The following is a 6,000-nucleotide window of genomic DNA, read 5'->3' as shown; positions in this document are numbered from 1 at the left end:
CGCTGGCTCACCCCGGCGGGGGTCCCCTTCTAATCCCCCTTCTCCGCCCCACGCCCGGGTCTCCCCGCCGCGGCCGCTGGCTGGCAGCGCCTCTACCCGGCTCTGGCCTCCTGCCGCCCACGCCTGGCCAAATTCTAACCCCGCCCTGTTCACAACAGGGAACTGAGTGACGCTAACTAAGGGCAGAACCGAATGCGCCGACCTCAGCCGAGGTTACTGCGCATGCTCACATCGCTTCTCGCTCGGGCCCCGCCTCCGCAAGCCCCGCCCCGGTTCCCATGGTGACGGCTCTGGGCGTCCTAGGACTCGCCTAGCTGCGGCCGGCCGGTGAGCGGGTGCCATGTGGGTATCGCCCCTTACCCGGCTTGGTCACCCCGCGGGGGGTTGGTGGAGGTTGGTCGGGTGAGGCCCCGCTTACCTTGCCGGGCCCCTGGGGTGGGGGGTGTTCATTCCTATGTGAGTTTCTGGTTTCTCCCTCCCGGGGTGGTGCCGAGGGGGCGGGGATACACCCAGCCCTTCGTGTGGGCGGGGGGATCTTGTAGCTCAGAGCCGGGCTGCACAGCACCGGCCCCGGCGCTCGCAGGGCTCCCCGCTGGGCGTAAGCTGGAGAGTGTGTCTGGCGCTGCGCGTTAAGGGGCAGAAGCCGCTGTGCGATTCGTGCTGCACGCTTGGGCGGTGTCAGGGCGTTTGCACTGTGCTGGAGGTGGAGGGTCGCTCGCTCGCTCCTGTTGTGTGTGTCACAAATGCTTTTCTTTTCAAAATATTATGTGCCCTGTTGCTATTGTAAATACAACAGAATGGCCTGGTTTCAGTCTCCTGGAGCTGAGTCCTGAGTGTGCTGGAGGACGTGGTTGAAAAGAACCGTGAGGGGAGCAGTAGGAGCACCGCTGACTACTCCACACTTATCTTTCCCTAGGTTCACATTGGTTTCCAGTTTCTTGGAAACTGGAGCTTTGATTAAAAATTAAATAAGTGAACAGTTAAGAGTCTGTAGTTAAGTTACACAAATAATAGTGTGTTTGCAGACAAATTTGCAATTGGTAATATATAAGATTTCCTTTACCTTCCTCAAAGTTCATCAGATAGTTCATTCACACAAATCCAAAAAAGTTGCAAATGTCAAGAGTACTCAGTCCTCCACTGTGAGATATTATCCCATGTTATACATTAAAATGATGCATCACAAATTTATTTAACTGTGTTTTTATCCATTATTCTTCAGCTCTTTTGTTTAATTCCCATCTCCCAAAGCCACTTCACCTTTATCCCTCCTACTTCTGTTTTTCTTACCTATGTATCTTTCTTCATATTGCTGCTGGTCTTTCTCTTTTCCTGTCTCCATACGGTGTGGTTAGTGAAGCAGCACGAGTTCTCAGGAAGGGCTTCTCTTCAGTAGGGAATTTTCAGAAAACATTGCTACTGGCGCTATTACTATTGGGAGCTCTAATGTAGGAAAAGCTCTGGTGGGATCCAGCATTTTGAGCAGCTGAAAGTTGTTTCACAGATGGGAATTTCCCCTTAAAAGTGCATAGTATAGACATGACTGAAGATGCTTGATTTCACTCATGGCTTGTAGATGTTGTTTATTGAAGTCTTGATTCAGCACACACTAGGAAGCATCACACTTTATTCTTGATCTTTTGTCAAGCTGACATCTGGTTACTCTTGAATATTTTATAAATAAGTATCAATTTTATACAGTTAGTCATATAGTAGATAAATGGTTGTACAGATATCTGTGTGACACCCAGTCATGTAAGTGGATCATCTGTGCCCACGCGGAGTTCTGTTAACTTTTGAGACACTCATCATGAACTTAAGAGTTTGCCTGCATGAATCAGGTTGCAGAGTGAGGGTTTTTGTAGAGTGCCATAAGCATTTATGGTGCTTTGCAGACGAAAAGTGACATGGCCTCTGCTCTGAGAGTTTAAAGTCAATACTCTGTTTGAGGGCAACTAAGGCCTATTCTACACTGGGGAGGGGAGATGGGAATCGATCTAAGATACGTCAACTTCAGCTATGTTATTCTCGTAGCTGAAGTTGTGTATCTTAGATCAATTTAGAATCACTTACTTTGCGTCCTCGTGGTGTGGGATCGACGGTCGCCTCTCCCCCGTTGACTTTTCTTCCACTTGTCACTGACCTGGAGTTCAGCAGTTGACCGGAGAGCAGTCGGATTGCAAGAGCAATAAATTGATCCCTGACAGATCGATCGCTACCCGCCGATCTGGCAGGTAGTGTAGACCTAAGTGTCTTGATCCCCATTACTGCAAAATCTGATTGGTTTTAATGATGTGCGGATTTGGAACATGCTTTAGAAGGGAGGTAGATGAAATAAAATGGTATTATGAAACATTCTGTAAGTTAGCCATTATATGGAGTAAATAAATTTAATAACTTCATTTGGACTCTGTAGAGTCTAAATTTTTTTTTCTTATTTTTAGCCATCTTAGGAGTGAACAAGTGCCTTCTATACAGTAAGTGTTCAGTTATATTTTCTGTTCTCTACCACTTTCCAGTCCAAAGCCCTGTAACACTGACTTTATTGATTTCTAGAATGCCTATTGTGGCAGCAAAGTTCTTAATCATAGGAACACAGGAACTGCCATACTGGATCAGTAGAGCCTTGCAAATCTGCAGACATCCGCTTTTATATCTGTGGATATCTGCATCTGCGGATGTGGTGACTATCCGCAGACCATGTTTGCAGATCTTGGATGGTCACGGATACAAATTTTGTATCTAGAGCTCTGCAATCTGCAGATATCCACTGACCATGTGTGTGGATCATGGATGGGATGCAGATACAAATTTTACATTCTCACAGAGCTCTATGGATCAGACCCAAGGTCTGCCTAGTCCGGTATTCTGTCTCTACAATGGCCAGCACTAGATGCTTCAGAGGAGGGAATAAGAACCCCATACTAGGCAATGTGGGATAATCTGTCCCTGTCCCCAACACACATAGCTCTCATCATGGTATCTAATAGCGATTGGCTTAAACCCTGAAGCACAAGGTTTAATACTCCTTCCAAAATGTTTGTTGTGGTTAGTTATCATTGTCATGCTGCCTGGTATGGGACACAACTAAGAGTACCAGTCTTGGGTCATACTGCCGTAAAAGAGGACATGTACCCCAGACTGGTGGTCTATTATATCATAAAATTTCACCAAGCCAGTAACAAATGTTTGCTTCCAAAATACTATACTAGTTATAAGGAAGCCAAAGACAGCCTCCTTTCAGGCTCTCTAGCTTCTCATGTACCAAACCAGATTTCTATGTTAAATTATTATTAAAACCAAGAATAACATATATTAGGTTCTTTCAGTTCCAAAGAACCAGACACACACCCAGGTCAAATATATTTCAGCTCTTCTCCGAAACCCATGCCGGTAGCCAATCCTTTAGTAACTACAAAATTAAAGGTTTATTAATATATAAAAAAGAAGAGAGTTATTAAGAGGTTAAAATGAATCATATGCATTACAGTTGATTGCAGAGTTTGCAGATCAGGATAATAGCAGTGATTTTAAATCTGCTAGTTTGCAAAAATCTCTCTGGTTCTCCCCAGATATTGGGATCCTCAGGTCATTGTTCAAAGCTCTTCATTATTAGAAATCATAATCCAGAGACGTGGAGCAGGAAAGAGGCAATGGAATGATGTCAAACTCTCCAGTTTATACCCCGCAGTGCATGTGCATGGAAAGTTACTGTCTCAAACATGGAATCAAGCATCACATGTTCTATATGCCCTGCTGAGTCAGTGGGCCTCCATTGTCCATATGCTCTCTGAGGCATCCTCAGGAGAGGCCTATTAGAAGAGTTGGTTTCCCTTAACCATGTCTGGCTGGTCTGGATATAAATATATCTTTTTGGTGTTACCCAAACACATAGCAAAGATTCATAACTTCCTATACATTGATAATACACACAGCATAAACAGAATAACATTGTTCAACTGATTAGAAATTTTCCAATGATACCCTACAAGGCATACTTTATACAAGAGCTATTGCAATTGTGTAACAGTTGTTTCAACAATATAAATGCTGACCTTCCTTTTTATACAACATCGCAATGATAACTGTGGGTATTTTCATATCCGTATAACTATCCAATCCCTCTTTGAATCTTGTTAAATTATGGCTTCAGCAATTTCCTAAGTCAGTGAGCTTCACAGTTTAATGACGTGTGAAAAAGTAGTTCCTTATATTGGCTTTGAATTTCCCACCTTTTCATTTAATTGAATATCCCCTGAATTACTTGCTTAATTTTAATATGTACTTCATGCTTAAGTGATATGCTGAATCAGAGACTTCTGGTCTTCTTCAAACCCCATGAAAATCAGTAGAAGCCTTTCTATTAACTTTGGTGGGTTTTGGATCAGGCCTTAGCATCCGGTCCATTCCTCATTGAAACCTGTGAAAAGGCTCCCATTGACTTCAGTGGGAGATAGATCTGGCCCTTATTTAAAGTCGAATTATGCTACCCTCACTTTCACGGAATATCACCTTTTCCTGTGGGTAGTCTGCTTGCTATTAGTAAGTGCAGTACAATTTGACCCATGCAGAATAAGTAAAATGTAGAGAGATTATCACTCATTTAAATGAACATCAAAATGAGTTTAAGGGAATATTATCATAAATTGGTTCACTAAAATGTATTACCAATACCTTCCTGTTTTTGTGTACTTATAATTTATATGTAAAGTTTGTCCTTATATTTTGGAAATAAAATAAATCACCAAAAATTCCATATACTTCTGAAGACAAAAACCAAAATTAATGAAAAACAAAAATTAAACACTAAACTAAAACATATCTTGCATCTTGTCATGAAGGTAACTTGGGCTGTAAAATACAATTGCAGATAATCGTTAGATGTACAATAAGAGATGAGACTTATAGAAGGATTTGTTCTAAAGTCTTTTTCCATCTCTGGTCATTGATATTTTTGTTCCAATGACAGGAAGGCTAATCAGTGACTGGCCATCTCTCATTACAGACCACTGCCAATCAGAACTCCTTTTCACAGAAAAACTTCTTTAATCACAGACATAAATACAAATCTAGATTTTTTAAAAAGTATAATCCTTAACTGAGGTCAATTACTATATGCTCTTACTTTTATCGATTTTTTTTTTAGTGACATGGTTTGAGATGTTTAGATGAAAAGTGTCACTGTAAATCTGGTTGTTTGTATAATGTCTAGCTTTCACTTGGGCTGTGAAATACAATTATAAATGTTATCAACAATATTCAATCGCTATTAACCCCCCCAGCCTCCTTAATGTAGTGCCCCACTGTATCTCTTTCCTTATCCTCCATTACCTTATTGATACGCCATTCTAAGCGATGAGGAACAAATATGCTTTTTAGAAACTTTAGCACAATATTTTTGTGTGCTATTGCTCGCTATAGCAGCAATGAAATTGATTTTGCTTTTTCAGAAAGCACCATCTATTTAAATTAGCCTATCTTTTGATTGACTGATTTCTATCAACTTCTTCTGACAAGTAACACAAAGTAAATTTCCATTCAATAAATGTAACAAATAGCTAACTTTCTTTCTCCCTTTAAAATCCTGTTTTCCATCCCCATTAAAAGTTTATTTCTTGGGGCCTGCTAACAGATCTTGCAATACCTACATTAAACCAAATTTAAAAGTAAGAGTGCTCCTCCTGCTAATGTCTTCAGATCACAGATGTGCAAAATGAAGGAACTGGCAGCTGAAGCTTTAATGGTGGGAAGTTTAGGTTGAGTACTTGAGAGGAAAGAACACAGTAGCTCTGTGACAAAAAAAGTCCTGTTAACATTTACGTACTTCAAAAAGACAAAGTAGACTGCTCTATATAGCTATGGGGTTTTTTTGGATTTGTTCTCCATAAGTAAAAGCCTGTGTTCATATAGCATTACTTATAGTTATAAAGTTAAGTGGTTGTTTCTATTATTATTTATTTTGTAGAATAATACAATACCTGCTGTTGCATCATTATTACA

General features: G+C 41.2%; 1 protein-coding gene across 2 annotated transcripts in view; it reads left to right on the top strand.

Annotated features, from left to right (window-relative positions):
* The first annotated feature begins 275 nt into the window (after positions 1–275).
* TTC29 (tetratricopeptide repeat domain 29) overlaps positions 276–6,000 on the top strand; it is a 184,663-nt gene continuing 178,938 nt past the window's right edge. The window contains exons 1-2 of one of the 2 annotated variants that reach the window (XM_032764895.2): positions 276–327; positions 2,445–2,477. The gene's annotated coding sequence lies outside the window, so the exon portion shown is untranslated. The remainder of the gene's footprint in view (positions 328–2,444; positions 2,478–6,000) is intronic. The other variant, XM_075066780.1, reaches the window with a different exon arrangement.

The sequence above is a fragment of the Chelonoidis abingdonii genome, chromosome 5 (assembly GCF_003597395.2).
Source record: "Chelonoidis abingdonii isolate Lonesome George chromosome 5, CheloAbing_2.0, whole genome shotgun sequence".
Classification (NCBI taxonomy): Eukaryota; Metazoa; Chordata; order Testudines; family Testudinidae; genus Chelonoidis; species Chelonoidis abingdonii.
The sequence above is the reverse complement of the archived record's forward strand: the minus strand, read 5'-3'. Positions and strand labels throughout refer to the sequence as shown.